The sequence below is a fragment of the Poromitra crassiceps genome (genome assembly GCF_964638095.1).
Source record: "Poromitra crassiceps genome assembly, chromosome: 12".
NCBI classification, from domain to species: domain Eukaryota; kingdom Metazoa; phylum Chordata; class Actinopteri; order Beryciformes; family Melamphaidae; genus Poromitra; species Poromitra crassiceps.
Genome location: NC_139632.1, coordinates 42,695,024 through 42,711,481, shown reverse-complemented (window position 1 = coordinate 42,711,481; position 16,458 = coordinate 42,695,024). Strand labels below are relative to the sequence as shown.

At 44.8% G+C, this 16,458-nt stretch overlaps 1 pseudogene across 1 annotated transcript in view; it reads left to right on the top strand.

Moving 5' to 3' along the window:
- Positions 1-16,458, top strand: part of LOC310786237 (glypican-5-like) — a 96,400-nt pseudogene that overhangs the window by 32,456 nt on the left and 47,486 nt on the right. The gene's annotated exons all lie outside the window — the stretch shown is intronic.

The window sequence follows — 16,458 nt, the reverse complement described above, 5'->3', positions numbered from 1 at the left end:
AAGAGAAAACATTTTTCTTTTCTATAATTTTTCCATTGATCTCAAATGACATTTCGATGATGAAAGTCCAATTTTCCTTTCTCACTTAAAGTCGAAATGAACTCAACGGAATGCAAGTAGCGCGAGGGTCGGAGAAGTTTCAGAGGCTGAAAACAAATCTTGTCTTGATGACAGGGTTGAGAGGCGGACCATAATAGCGTGTCGATGATTTGATTTGGCAATTCTGGGGACTGGCTTTGGCATTGGCCAATCCTGGCGTGTTCCGCCCCCAAATCGAGTGGGATTCAGCGTGTTGTGGTGCTACGCGAGTGGGATCCGCAGAGTACCAGGCAGCCAGTAGCTTCTGTGGGGAGCAGCGCGGACAATCCTGAAATCTCCGAGGGGCGACCCCTTAGTTAATGTTATCCTGGAATGCGAGTTTAACGAGCCAGTTACATTTCTTTGCATTCTTAGTCATTACGGTTTGCTTTATTTTGTATGTTACATACAATTGGCCAAGTTAGTAGTTAGTTTATGGGCTAGAAATTCTGCCAGATTACAGACACTAGGTGCCATTTTCTCCTTCATTTGGAGGAGAAAATTCTCCTGCAATGAAGATTGATTGACTGCCATGTCGTGATATGATTGGTTGAAATGGGGTAGAAAATTGATAGTACTATGTGACATCAGCAAACTGTAGATTACTGTTATGAATGAAATCTTGAAAAATGAACTTTTGATTTGAAAAATGTGAAAAACTAAAGAAATTTGATTTCTGTGAATTTTGTTTTGGCATACATTATTAAATAGGTGCACTGAATACCCAGGTATTTGAACTAAAAGAAAATAAAAGTAATTTTTGGGTTCAGCTCGACTTTAATGTCACCAATCTCAATAGGACTGTAGCGACTACTATCAAAAAAGTCCGCTACAGAGGCTGAGTAGGCTCTTACTGTGACGCGTTCCAATAAATCCATGTTTGAGTTCAGATACGTTTTAGACAGTTTATTAAATGAAATAATAACAGGCAAAGCACTGAGATAATAAAGCAAATAGTGAAACAAGTTACGACGACGGTCAACAGAAAATATCGGAGCCAAACTCACCCTCTAACATCAAACCAGACGCCCAACTGCTGAACAGGTAAGTACTGAATGAATGAATGAAACCACACCCCGTGTCAACGTGAAACCACACCCCCTGTGCCATTGACCAATTACAAGCGACAATGGCTATCAATGAACGTATGCAGCTCAAACATTACGTCATGTCAAACAAAATAAACAACATAGGTAATATAGATATTATGGCTTCTACAATACCGGCCCCTAATTATTATGTTACAGATAATAATTACACAATAATTAATGATAATCAAACACTGTAAATTCAATACTCAAACGGTAAATGTCAATATTCAAACAAAGTAATAATTAGTAGTAAATAGTAAATAGCAAATAGTAAATAGTACATAGATATTTCTTTTCTTTTCCCTTTTTTTTTTTTTTACGTTATGCCAAAGTTCATAGTTCATTATGGCGTATCCTTAGAGCGATAGAGGCGATAGTCCAGAGTTCATTATCGCGTATCCTTAGAGCGATAGAGGCGGTAAGACCAGAGGTTACTAGCACATAGCCTTTAATCAAGAGTGATCACGCTCTGTCGTCAGTCAAAATCTGTAGTCTGGCAAGGGGCAAATTCAAAAAAGGGGCAAAACAAATAAACAAAAAACAAAGTTAATTGGAAGAAAGATCCTCTGCCTCTAGTAGTAGGCAGACCTTGTTGATGGGTCTGTTCAGAAAGCCGGTTTTGGTTTTAATCCGAACATGACGAACAAGTCCCTTTTTGTCCAGAATGGTCTCATCGATCTTTCCAGTTAGCCAGGAGTTTCGAGGCGCTGAATCGTCCACGATGATCACGATGTCTCCTGGTGTGAAGTTGCGTCTGATGTTAGACCATTTCTGTCGTTCTTGTAGTTGGGGAAGGTATTCCTTTATCCATCTTTTCCAGAATAAATCCGACATGTATTGAACCTGCCTCCACCGGCGGCGAGCATATATGTCTTCTTTCTGAAAAAGTCCTAGTGGCAGGGATGGCGTAGTCTTGAGAAGCAGAAGGTGGTTCGGGGTAAGGGCTTCAAGGTCATGTGGATCTGTAGAAGCCTTGGTGATTGGGCGACTGTTGAGGATCGCCTCAGCTTCACACAAAACCGTATGGAGACCCTCTTCATCAAGATTTTGCACATTGAGGGTGGAATTGAGAACCCTTCGCACTGATCTAATTAATCTTTCCCATACACCTCCATGGTGTGAACCAGCAGGGGGATTGAAGATCCAACGGATTCCTTTCTGGAGCAGTGTATTGTGGATCTGATCTTGATTCCAGCCTTCAATTGCTTCCCTCATCTCGCGATGAGCTCCTACAAAATTGGTGCCATTATCAGATCGCAGTTCTTTCACTTGGCCACGTCTGGCTGTAAAACGCCGAAGGGCATTGATGAAGGAGTCTGTATCGAGTGATGATGCAACTTCGATGTGAATTGCCCGTATGGCTAGACATGTGAAAATAACACCATAGCGCTTCACAACACTCCTTCCACGTTTCACTCCAAAGGGTCCAAAATAATCGACTCCAACATATGTGAAGGGAGGTTCATCAGGCGAGACTCTATCCAGGGGCAAATCTGCCATCTGCTGTTGTCCCGGAGTAGCATTTATACGTCGACATACAACACATCTTGACAGAATTTTTCTGATCGACACAGTGGCGCCAGGAATCCAATATTGTTGTCGTAGTCTGGATAACATATGGTTGCGACCACCATGTCCCACCTCATTATGAATATGTCGAAGTATTAGGTCAGAAATGTGAAAGTCCTTTGACAGTATGGCAGGATGTTTCATTTCTTCTGGCATTGCTGCTCTGCTAAGTCGGCCACCAACTCTTAACACACCATTTTCCAGCATGGGGTTGAGCTTATGGATATGGCTGGTCCTCTTCACATTCATACCTTTTCTCAGATTTGAGATTTCATCTGCAAACCGCTTCTTCTGGCAAAAGCAGATTATTTCTATCTCAGCATTAGCCACTTCTTCCACTGTGAGATTATTGTTTGCTTGAGGCTGGATGTTATCTGGATGAAGCTGAGCAAGAACGTTGTTTGCTAGTTTCCTCTGTCTGCTACGATGCAGTAGCAGTCTTTTGAGTCTGAGCATCCATGCTATTGCCCTTTTCAAATGAATCCAGGATGAGAAGTGATGGATTAAGTGGGTGGTTGGATCCACTTCCTGAGAAGTTAGGTGAGTAGCATTTACGGTTATGCTTTTGACTTCAGAGTCCTGAAGCGAAATCTTCTCCAAACCATCAGGATTTTGAGGCCACTCTTCCTGTGGGCGGCGAAGAAACTGAGGTCCAGACACCCATGTTTCTTTCCTTAGGAAGGATTTGACTGTCAAACCTCGAGAAGCCATGTCTGCTGGATTGTTATCTGTGTTAACATATCTCCATTGTAGTGCATGTGAGACTTTAGCGATTTCGGAGATTCTGTTAGCCACGAAAGTTCGGAATCTTGTGGTCTTGTTGTTAATGTACTTGAGCACAGAGGTGCTGTCGGTCCAAAATATAGAGTCTGTTAGTTCCATCTGCAACTCTTTCCTCCATATTGCATCCATTCTGCTCGCCATGGTGGCAGCTGTCAACTCCATTCGAGGGATTGTGGCTGGCTTTAATGGAGCCACTCTTGCTTTTCCTGCCACAAATCCACAATGTGCCTGGCCATGGCTGTTATGCAGTAGCAGATAGCTAACGGTTCCGTAGCCATCCTCACAGGCATCTGCAAAGTGATGCAGTTGAGCCGATGTAACCACTCCAAAGTTTGTGGGTTTGAAGCATCGTTCAACCTTGTAGTCTTCCAGCTTGGGAAGGTCCTGAATCCAACTGATCCATTCTTGTACAATGGAGTCTGACAGCATATCATCCCAACCAATCTTTTTCCTACACAGATTTTGCAGGATCTTCTTGGCAGTCAGGACGACTGGTGCCAATATTCCCAGGGGATCATATATTGAACTGACTGCTGAAAGAATCCCCCTTCTCGTGAGTGGCCGGTCTTTCAAGATGATCTTAAACTTGAATACATCAGACTGAACACACCATTGTACACCTAAGACCCTCTCCACCGGAAGTTTGTCATGGTCCAAATCCAGATTCTTCATTTCCTTTGCTCTCTCTGTTTCAGGTATGGCAGCTAGGACACGACGGCTGTTGCTTATCCACTTGTTGAGTAGAAAGCCTCCCTTATAACAAATCGCTCGTAGCTCGAGATAAAGAGCTATTGCTTCTTCCTCTGAAGCTGCTGAAGCGAGGCAGTCATCAACATAGAAGTGGTTCATGATGGTGTTTACAGCTTGAGGGGTGAACTCGTGTGTGTTGTCCTCAGCACATTTTCTCAGGGCGAAGTTTGCACAACTGGGCGATGAGGTTGCCCCAAACAGATGCACGGTCATCCTGTGTTCCACCATGTTCTGGGTGTAGTCTCCGTCAGGCCACCAGAGGAACCGTAACAAGTCGCGGTCCTCAGTTGGTACTTTAACCTGGTGGAACATGGCTTCAATATCTGCAGTTATGACAATGGGTTCTTTGCGGAATCTAGACAAGACTCCCATCAATGTGCTGGTCAGGTCTGGCCCCTGCAATAGCTGAGAGTTCAGTGACACTCCTCTAAACGTCGCTCCGCAGTCAAACACCACTCTAAGTTTTTTCTTTTGTGGATGCAAAACACCATGGTGAGGTAGATACCATTTTTTGCCATCATTACGTGCCAAGACATCATCCGGTACCTTCTCTGCATATCCTTTGGAAACCATGTCAGACATGAAGCTGGTGTAGTCTGAATGGAAAGAAGAATCTCTCTTGAATCTTCTCTTTAGGTTCAGTGTCCGTTGTTCAGCAACGATTCTGTTGTCAGGCATGCATGTTTCCCTGTCCTTTAAAGGTAAACCAATGCAATAATGGCCGTCGACTAGCTTGGCAGAATTTGAGACTAAATCCAGGAACTGCTGGTCTTCTCTTGACGGTTCTTGGTCGTCCCTGGTGCACTCTGGAAAGTCAGTTTTGAATTGCTGATTCCACAGCTCATCAAGTTTCACAACTGAAATCCTGTTGACACTTGCTGACTGTTCCTGAGTGTCATCATTTTTTCCTCCTAGTGGTCCATTAACCGTCCAGCCAAGCATGGTTTTGACAGCGTAAGGTCCATCTCCTATGCTCCGGATTACATCGAGTGGTTCCAGAGCCCTTGGTACATCTGAGCCAATCAGCAACTCAATCTCAGAGTCAATTTCAGGTAGCTGCACTTTCCTCAAATGAGGCCACTGATCGATGTCATCTTGATGTGGGATATTACCTTTGTGCACAGGCATAGTCTTCTGAGTATATATGCCTGGCAGATCACAAAAGTCGCTGCTGTTCAATCCAGCGACCTCGAGGCCTGAAACTATGCTGGTTTCAACGACCTTCCTTTGACCCATGGTTCTTAGAAGAATGTTTGATCTTCTTCCTTGAAGATTGAGCTTATTCATAAGCCCCACTGTACAAAAAGATGCAGTGCTACCTGGGTCGAGAAATGCATGCGTATACACTGTTGTATTCCCCTTCTTGGCCTTTACTTGTACAGGCACTATGGAGAGTTTGCAGTTATCTTCACCGGCCCCAGTAAGCCCACTGGTCTGGACGGAGGTGAAAACACTGCCCTCAGCTGCTGGCTTTATTCCTGCTTGCCATTTATCCGGTTCCTTTTTCTTTTGGTATATGTGCAACATTCTGGGATGCCTTAAAAGGCATATGTTGCAGCTGAGTCGCTTCTTACAGTCTTTGCTGATATGTCCTTTAGACAGACAGCCAAAGCACATTCCATTTTCCTTTAAGAAAGTGATTTTATCACCATGTGTCCTCCTTTCCAACTGTGAACACATCTCCAAAGCATGTCCACCTCCACAGAACAAACAGCTCTTCACAGCAGGTGAACTCTCCTTCTCCTTATTTCCTTGATCATATTTCTTGTCTGCAAGTGACACAGTGGTGGCAAATATACTTCCTTTTATTCTTGGATGGAGTTGTGACTGTGACTTGGGCCTCCTTATATCTTTGCTTACTGTGGGTGTGTCTTTGATATCTCCAAATATTGGATCTGTTGCAATTCTCACTTGCCTTTCAAGGAAGTCCACCATCTCCTTAAAACCGGCTCTTTGAGAGTATTTTTCCTGGAAATCACAGGCCCTGGTTCTCCATTGATCCCTCAGACGATATGGCCACTTCTTCATGATGACCAGCATGTTAGTAGGCAGGTCAAGCTCATGCATGTAGTTGACGTCTTCCATGGCGTTACAACATCCTCTAAGAAATAGGGTGTATGCTTGTAAAGCCTTTGTGTCATCCGGTCTTATTGGTGGCCATAAAAGAGCCTTCTCCATGTAAGCTGTAGCGATTTTATGTTCGTTGCCAAAATTATCTTGTAGTAGAGTCTTAGCTTTTATGAATCCTCTGTCTGAGGCCATATGCAGGCAACTCCTTACAAGCTCCCTTGGTGGTCCTCTTGTGTATTGTTCTAGATAATAGAGACAATCTCTGGGGTTCTCATTCTTGCTTTCAATACTATGTTGAAAGGATTTAATGAAAGTCTGGTACTGAAGTGGGTCACCATCGAAAACTTGAATCTCCTTCTTAGGCATGGAAGAGAGACACTGTTGTTGGATCAACAATGCAGTGATTTCATTTTGCTTTTCCATGACTGAGAATATGTTGCCCTGTGCACTATTGCTTGCAGCAGCTAGTGTAGGTTGAGATGTCACAGGTGCACTGACACTTGGCTGGAATGTCAAGGGAGTTGATGTAGTAACAGATTGAATTTGAGTTACAGCTCTGGCAGTGGTTATTATTGGTGGTTGTGTATTGGTAACACTGTGTTTTGAGAGGATTTGTCCATGTGTATGCATGGCTGGTAACACTGGTGGTTTGCTTGCTTGTAGTCCTTTTTTCATGTATGACTCCATACCATCAGACACTTTAGAGGAGTGTTTAGATGAGTGTTTATGTTTAGATGAAACACTAGATCTCCTTGAGCCTAGCACCTTCATTTTTGCCATATTAGCAGCAATGTCTGCTTCCAAGTCCAGCTGTTCCTTTTTCCTCCTTAGCTGCTCCTCCTGTTCTTCCAAGGCATGTTTATCCTTGAGCATGTTTTGTCGCACCATCAGAGCAGCCACTTCAGCCTCAGCCAATAAACGTGCAGATGCAGTACTTGAAACTGTGGAGCTAGAACTAGAGGAAGTTCTGCTTGTCTTGTGTCCAATATTTGAGATACTGTCACTTGCTTGTACTTCATCCTGTAATCTGTCAGATGTTACCTTGATGATTAACTGGGAAGAGGTCATGTCAAGTTGATGATCAGTGTCTGTGGCTTTCTCTAATGCAAGTCCCTCTGCTGGTGCATTGGGAGAAATCTCTGTAGTTGCAGCAATGTGTAACTCTGCAGTCACATGCTCTTTTTGCCTTCCAGTCTCAGAGAGCCATAGTTTCACATCCTCCATGAAATTTGTATGGCCTTCGGTTATGCGTTTAAACCATTCAATCTGGGTTTCCTGTTCCTCCTTAGGAATTAATTCAACAACTGACTCATGAGCTGCTTGTGCACTTCCATGCAGTGAAATCAACTTCTCCATTTTGAGATGCACATCCTTTGCATTCTCATCATTTTTCATTAGCTCTTTAATTTCCTGTGAGAGCTCTTTAAGTTTTTTTACATTTGATTTTCTTTCCTTCTGAAGTGTGTCAATCTTACCAGCCAACGCCTTGGCTGTAAGCTTGATCTTCCTTCTCTCCTCCCTTTCATCATCATCTTGTTCGTTTTGTGCAATTTGTTCATTTGTTGCAGTCATTTTGCAATTTTTCAAAATGCAATAATTAATCCAAACACACAGCAGTAAAACACAGCAGCAAAGCAACGTCGCCCCACAGATAAACCGCACCCACAACAACAAGTGGCAATGCGATTTTCCAATTCAACTGGGCACGGAAGCCACAGCTTACAATCAAACAAGCCCACACGCACAACACAAGCCAAAACAGTCCCCAATGGACAAACGGTAGCAATTCCAAACTGTGTTCAAACTTGCAACAACACAGAAGGAACACCCAATCCTACCGCTTCTGATGGCTGTGATGCGCTGCTGTCAATGTCAATTCATTCAATGTCCACCGCTGATGCAGTCATTTCCTGGCTTCTCCAATACAAGCCGCGAAAGGGGATACATCCAATACGTTTCAATAATGTCCATTGAATCCAAAATGCGAGGTCCAACACGTCCGTCCGCTGTGTCCTTGATACTGCTAATTTTCTGTTGACTAAATGTAGCGACTACTATCAAAAAAGTCCGCTACAGAGGCTGAGTAGGCTCTTACTGTGACGCGTTCCAATAAATCCATGTTTGAGTTCAGATACGTTTTAGACAGTTTATTAAATGAAATAATAACAGGCAAAGCACTGAGATAATAAAGCAAATAGTGAAACAAGTTACGACGACGGTCAACAGAAAATATCGGAGCCAAACTCACCCTCTAACATCAAACCAGACGCCCAACTGCTGAACAGGTAAGTACTGAATGAATGAATGAAACCACACCCCGTGTCAACGTGAAACCACACCCCCTGTGCCATTGACCAATTACAAGCGACAATGGCTATCAATGAACGTATGCAGCTCAAACATTACGTCATGTCAAACAAAATAAACAACATAGGTAATATAGATATTATGGCTTCTACAAGGACGAATCAGCGTGACGTCACTTTACACCCAGAAATGCTGAACCCCGCGGCAGTTAATAGTATGAGTTGTGCCAAACAAATGTTAATATCTCAAAAACTATACATCACATCGCTTATATTTTTCTTCTGGGTGAGGGCAGAAGTAGCTCAAGAGTTTGATGTATAATATATGCATGTCGTGTTAAAGTTGTGTGAACTGTCGCAGTTTTTAAAATGTAAACAGAGTTAGCTAACTAGAGTCAGACACACAAGCCTCGCGCCACTCGGGCTCCATAGGGTTCCATTGCCTTTGCCACCCAGTGACGCGGTTTGTTTACCAAAATGCTGCTCGGCTGATCCCTCGTATAGCAGATCATTTACAGTGCTCATTTTGCATCCCTCCTTGAATGTCTTTGATTTACAGGGAAGCAAAATGGCACAAATGAACACAGTCTAGACTAGAGTGTGTAATATGCAGCTTATGTACTTTGACCTCCCAGCTGAGCTTTCCCCCAACAGGTGGAACGATAACACATAAGGTGCTGCGTGATTGTGAGCGTTTGTGTTGGAGTTTAGGGTTACCATAGTTACACAGGTGTTGTGCTGCTATGCGAAACAAACTGTGCAGTTAATTCAAGCCCTGCACTTGAATTACAGTGTTACTAGGTAGGGCTGTAATAGCTGAATGTGACCAGAAGAGGGAAGCGTTTTATCATGAGCCTACGTTACAAGGCATGAACTCTGCCACCCGCCACTGACGACAGCCACACCCAATGTTTTGATGCTTTTTTGGGGGGTTCTTTAATACATTGGGATCTGTTTAACATCAGCCCCTCCTACTCCCTAGAGCCAGGAAAAGAGTGGAGAGAGAGAGGGGGGGGGGGGGGGGGGGCAGAGAGAGAGAGCTTGGCTAGAGGGGCTGGGGCTAAGAGACTTTGGGGGATATAAAGACAGACAGAGACCAATTTTCCCAAATCCAACCAAACCACAGCATTTTCATTCTGGCTGGTACCTGAGATATGTGCCTCAGGAGCAGCCTGTGTGTTTGTGTGTGTGTGTGTGTGTGTGTGTGTGTGTGTGTGTGTGTGTGTGTGTGTGTGTGTGTGCGTGCGTGTGTGCGTGCGTGTGTGCGTGCGTGCGTGCGTGCGTGCATATGTATGAGTGTGTGGGTGTGTGTGTGTGCGCGCACATATGTATGAGTGTGTGGGTGTGTGTGTGTGTGCGCGCACATATGTATGAGTGTGTGGGTGGGTGTGTGTGTGTGCGTGCGCGCACATATGTATGAGTGTGTGGGTGTGTGTGTGTGCGCGCACATATGTATGAGTGTGTGTGGGTGTGTGTGTGTGCGTGCGCGCACATATGTATGAGTGTGTGGGTGTGACGAGCTATGTAAATTGACTCTGTAGGAATGCAGCTCAATTTACGGTTGAGGTCGCAACTCTTAATAATTGCACACCTCCATCGTATCAGATCACTATCGCTGGTAATTATATTTTCATTGTCTCTGTGTGTGTGTGTGTGTGTGTGTGTGTGTGTGTGTGTGTGTGTGTGTGTGTGTGTGTGTGTGTGTGCGTGTGCGTGCGTGTGTGCGTGCGTGTGTGTGCGTGTGTGCGCGTGTGTGTGTGTGCGTGTGTGTGTGTGTGTTTGTGTGTGTGCGTGTGTGTGTGTGTGTGTGAGAATGCTACTCACACCTTTAATTGTAGCCAGCTGCAGAGTGGAGACAGAAGAATAGATCGCTGTGTTTGCCCAAATGTCAGTATCCGTATCCGAGGGCAACAACAACAACAACAACCGCAATCGCTATTATGGGCTGGTGATTTATGTCTGTCGCTCTCCAGATTTTATTAAGTGTCACTCACAGTCCCACCTCTCTCTGTCACCTGGGCCACCCTCATGTCTCCAAGCCCAGGCAGAGTCTCTGTCACCACCTGGGCCACCCTCATGCCTCCAAGCCCAGGCAGAGTCTCTGTCACCACCTGGGCCACCCTCATGTCTCCAAGCCCAGGCAGAGTCTCTGTCACCACCTGGGCCACCCTCATGTCTCCAAGCCCAGGCAGAGCCTCTGTCACCTGGGCCACCCTCATGTCTCCAAGCCCAGGCAGAGTCTCTGTCACCACCTGGGCCACCCTCATGTCTCCAAGCCCAGGCAGAGTCTCTGTCACCTGGGCCACCCTCATGTCTCCAAGCCCAGGCAGAGTCTCTGTCACCACCTGGGCCACCCTCATGTCTCCAAGCCCAGGCAGAGCCTCTGTCACCTGGGCCACCCTCATGTCTCCAAGCCCAGGCAGAGCCTCTGTCACCTGGGCCACCCTCATGTCTCCAAGCCCAGGCAGAGCCTCTGTCACCTGGGCCACCCTCATGTCTCCAAGCCCAGGCAGAGCCTCTGTTACCTGGGCCACCCTCATGTCTCCAAGCCCAGGCAGAGCCTCTGTTACCTGGGCCAGCCTCATGTCTCCAAGCCCAGGCAGAGCCTCTGTCACCTGGGCCACCCTCATGTCTCCAAGCCCAGGCAGAGCCTCTGTTACCTGGGCCAGCCTCATGTCTCCAAGCCCAGGCAGAGCCTCTGTTACCTGGGCCACCCTCATGTCTCCAAGCCCAGGCAGAGCCTCTGTCACCTGGGCCACCCTCATGTCTCCAAGCCCAGGCAGAGCCTCTGTTACCTGGGCCAGCCTCATGTCTCCAAGCCCAGGCAGAGCCTCTGTCACCTGGGCCACCCTCATGTCTCCAAGCCCAGGCAGAGTCTCTGTCACCTGGGCCACCCTCATGTCTCCAAGCCCAGGCAGAGCCTCTGTCACCACCTGGGCCAGCCTCATGTCTCCAAGCCCAGGCAGAGCCTCTGTCACCACCTGGGCCAGCCTCATGTCTCCAAGCCCAGGCAGAGCCTCTGTCACCACCTGGGCCACCCTCATGTCTCCAAGCCCAGGCAGAGTCTCTGTCACCACCTGGGCCACCCTCATGTCTCCAAGCCCAGGCAGAGCCTCTGTCACCACCTGGGCCACCCTCATGTCTCCAAGCCCAGGCACTCTGCCAAGCCTTACTGCATGTACATGTAGATGCATACCATGATGTTTTTTAATTCTGCTGTAGGTGTAGATGGATAAAAGGCAGTCCCACATCCCTTCAAGGCAGAGCAGGCCAAGGAGAGGTCAACATTCAAACAAGAGAAGGTCCGCACACTGGAGCTCCCATTAAGGTTTTTGGGAAACATTGGGATTTTGCGATAGAAATCTATGAAGTTGTTAGCTGGACTGTACATGTGATTATGTAAAAGCAGCTTATTTGTAGGATATAATAATAACCATGAAGACAGAAAAGCCAGCACTCAAAGTAAATCCTTTTGTTTTTTTTAATACCTTCAGTAGCAGCAGTGACATCAGTCAATGGACGTACGTTTGGGCACAAGCATTCCTCAGCATTGTGCTGACAGTAGACGGACATGACGTATAAATAGTGTCATACCGGAAGTACAATCAATTGCATCATCAAATAATGGAAATATCTCACAACATACAATATCAAAAATACAATATCAAAAGCATCAGAAAATATCGACCAACAAACAAGGTACAATTTAAAAAGTACACTTGTAAAGATATGTCTGTACAGTACATATTTCACATATGCATCAATGTTTGCATACGAAGAGAATGAGGCTGGATGGCCACACTTGTGTTATATAAGCACAGATAGAAAGTCAACATGTTTCAATAACAAAAATAAGTAAGAAAATATTAAAATAGAATTAGAAAAATATAATAAAGTGTATACAGTGCAAGAGCATTATGTGTAAACCTACAGTATATCTATCCAATGTATTCCCTAAAGGAATGTCTTTGGAGACATACAAATTTTGAAACTTTTTTTTTTGAGAGTGCTCACTTGTCGTGACTAGTAGTCACTGACTTTTTGGACAATTATAATAATAACCATAACAGCTCATCATGGTGATATGTACAGTATATGACAAAATGGTACGATTATTTGTTAGACTGTTTGAATAAAGCCGAAAGTTGCCAGTGGCATGATAAAAAAAAATGTAAAAGCAAATGCCAATTTAAATTCATACAGTACATGCAAATTCAGTCTAACCCAGAGTGAACGATCCTTGCCCCAATGCACATTCCTGGTCCTAATGAAGCTAAAGCAAAAGATGCTAAATGGCGAGTGGTTGGGAGGTGTCGACAGATGTATGTGATGTGACGGTGTTGACATTGATCGCTCAAATCTTCAGTGGAGTCTGAGGAATCTCGGGATTTTCCCCCTGCGGGCACATTCTGTGGTTTTTAAGTGAGCTTTCATTTTTTTTCACCCTCCTCCCCTCCCCTCTTCTCCTCTCCCCCCTCCTCTCCTCTCTCCTCATCTCCCTTCTCATCTCCTCCCCTCCCCTCTTCTCCTCCCCTCCACTCTTCTCCCCCTCTCCCTTCTCCTCTCCTCTCCTCTCCTCTCCTCTCCACTCCTCCTCTCCTCTCCTCTCCTCTCCACTCCTCCTCTCCTCTCCTCCTCTCCACTCCCCCTCTTCTTCTCTTGTCTCCTGCCTTGATAGGTAATTGGAGGGGAGTTGTTGCTGCACCTTTCATCACATCTGTGGATGTGTTTACATGCACACCAATATCCTCTTATTATCTGTAATGTGGGCGTGTGTAAACATCACATCCTGTTGACATGAACCTAAGGGATGTAAGAATATGATACTTTGGATATACAGAGATCAGCCTCATGCTGTGTGTTTCCCTTTTTGTGATCTTTGACATGACACATATTCCTTTTCTTCATGTATCTGAGGGCATCTGAGGACATGATGAGGTTATCGTGAATGAGGCACCAGGCAGGATATGAGCTATTAGCTGTATGTGTGAAACAAAGACAGGAGAAAATAAGAGAGTGTGCTACAGCTCACATAGTTCTTCTTCTTCTTCTTCTTCTGCTTCTTCTTCTCCTTCTCCTTCTTCATCTTCTTCATCTTCTTCTTCAGCGTGGGTTCACCATGCCTCTCCTCACTGGTTCCCACAATCCGTTTCCCTCGTTGCCATAGTGTGTTTGTTTGTGTTGTCTTTTAGGGTGTGGACACAGTGGTTTGCGAGTTAGTGGTTGATTGTATTAGCTAGCAGAGCTGGTTTGGAACTTAGAGAAAATAGGATTCATGAACATTGTCTTCCTTTACCTTCTTTACCTGCCCCATCTCTCTCTGTCACTGTGGTCAGATAGTGTTGTGCATCTCAAGCTTTTTGGATCACGACACCCCACCCCCACACTCAAGTGGAGGCCTATGGCTGTGATGAATCGTTTAAAAACCTCCGTGGGAAAGTCCAGAGTCGAGGCCTATTCTAAATATTTGTATATAACGGTATTTTTCACATTCAATAAATCATTTCGTAATGACTCTTTTTGTGGGCGAAAAAAACACCGATACAGCGACGACTCGCTATCTGTTCTGCATCACATTTCCATATGACGTAAATAAGGCGAGGGATTTGTTCATGTCGCCATCATCACTAGAGTTGGATGTCGTTTGTGGCTCCCCTGCTTGAACGAAAGTCAGCGCTTCTTTGTTCTTCGGGCCAGGCGGGGTAGACTCATTTTACTGTATGTATGTGTCTGTTTATGTGGGTGTGCGTCTGTGCGCCTGTCTGTGTGTGCGCCTGTGTGCGTGTGTGTGTGTGTGCGTGTGCGCCTGTGTGTGTGTGTGTGCGCCTGTGTGCATGTGTGTGCGTGTGTGTGTGTGTGTGTGTGTGCGTGCGTGTGTGTGTGTATGTGTGTGTGCGTGCGTGTGTGTGTGTGTGTGTGTGCACGCTCTCACACACACATGCACGTGCGTGAGCGTTCTTGTAGTGAATGATTACCCCGGGGCTCTGTTTCAGCACGCTAGTGTAGTGACTTTGGGAAAACTGGGGCAGGAGAGCAATACACATACACTCATACACAGAAGTGGGGCAGTTCGCTGTATTCTCTTTAGAGACTATCTTTGAATGATCTCCCAAGCACTGCAGAAAGTATTGGTTTCATTGAACTATCAGTTTTACTACAGACAGAGAGGTGGAGAGAGAAAGAGATAGATAGCAGAGATGGGAAGTAACTAAATACAAATACTTAATTGCTGTACTTAAGTAGGATTTTCTGGTATCTGTACTTTACTGAATATTTATTTTTCAGAGTTTTTACTTTTACTCTCTACATTTTAACACAAATATCTGTCATTTCTTCTAATCCTTGCATTTTCAAAACAAGCTAGTTACTTTAGTTTTAATGCACAACAGAAAAAAACAATATAACATTTGTCTGTCTCTATCGTCTCGTGCTCTCCCAGCGTTACATTATGCACCTTTTTTGTGGAAAAACCATATCACACAAATTATTAATCAAAGTATAGTCTTTATACATCTTAAAACATATGTTTGAAGGGGATCTTTTAAGTTTAATAGTCTTCGAATTATATTAATATGATGTGAGTTTCAGTTTAGCTGTGCACAGTAACAGCCGGTAGAAATATTTTTTATTTTTATACTTTACTACATTTCAGAGCCTGTACTTTTTTTTTTACTTTTACTTGAGTTTTTTGCAAGTTGAATTAGTACTTATACTTGTCTTTTTTTTACCCAAGTAACTGTGCTTCTATTTAACAATGTGTGTACTTTTTGCTGAGCCCTCCTCACTCCAAGCATCTCATTTCTAGATTTGTATGTCTGTTTGACAACTGCACCACGGCCTCTACTGAGAGGATTAGAGAAGCGTGGCAGGGGAAAGTTGGCATTGATCTATCTGACATTATATGAGATGAGTCTGTCTGTGATACAACTCTGCTCAGTTAATAGTAGACACCAGCTGATCCAATTTAAAGTCGCTCACCATCTTCACTTTTCTAAGGATAATTTGCACAAGATTGACCCTTCTGTCTCACCACTGTGTGTCAGGTGTCAGAGGGCACTCTGTCTCATGCCTTCTGGTTCTGACCTTCACTGACGGGATTCCGGGCAAAAATATTTGATTGGTACTCTAAGGCCTACAAAATAACCCTTCAGCCGGAGGCGGAACTCGCCATCTTCGGCTGCTCGGAGTCCTCTCTGAACTTCCCTACAGCTGTGCAACAGTCTCTGACACAGGGGACAACTGTTGCCAAAAAACTCATTCTGATGGAATGGAAGTCCTCCTCTCCACCTTCTTTTCAAGTGTGTTTGACGGACATGATCTCTGTTATACGGATAAAGAGGCTCAGGTTCCTGAGGACCAACTCAGTTTAAAAAAAAATCAACTATCTGGGACCTGTTTCTAGTCTACCTAGATGAGGTAAGGGGGCGACGCATGACTCGCCTGGCTGGTTTCTCATGGACCGCTCACGTGGGATCCCATCCACAACATCTCTTACGTGCACATATTAGCACCTTCTGCGGCTACTAGCAGCACATTTCTAATATAGAATGTTGATGATGTATGTATGTATGCTTTTTCTTTATTTTCTTTTCCTGTGTCTGAGCCTGTTCATTTGTTTTGTTTTGTTTGTGTGTTGTTCTGACAAAAATTGAGAGAGAGAGACACACACACACACACACAGAGAGAGAGAGAAAGAGAGCTTGTGTTGCACGCTTCCAGATTTTGGTCTATTACAGTAAATTACTTATTTCTACTTCAACTACCGAGGCCACCAACCTCCAGGCCAACTCACACTTATATATCTAACTGTT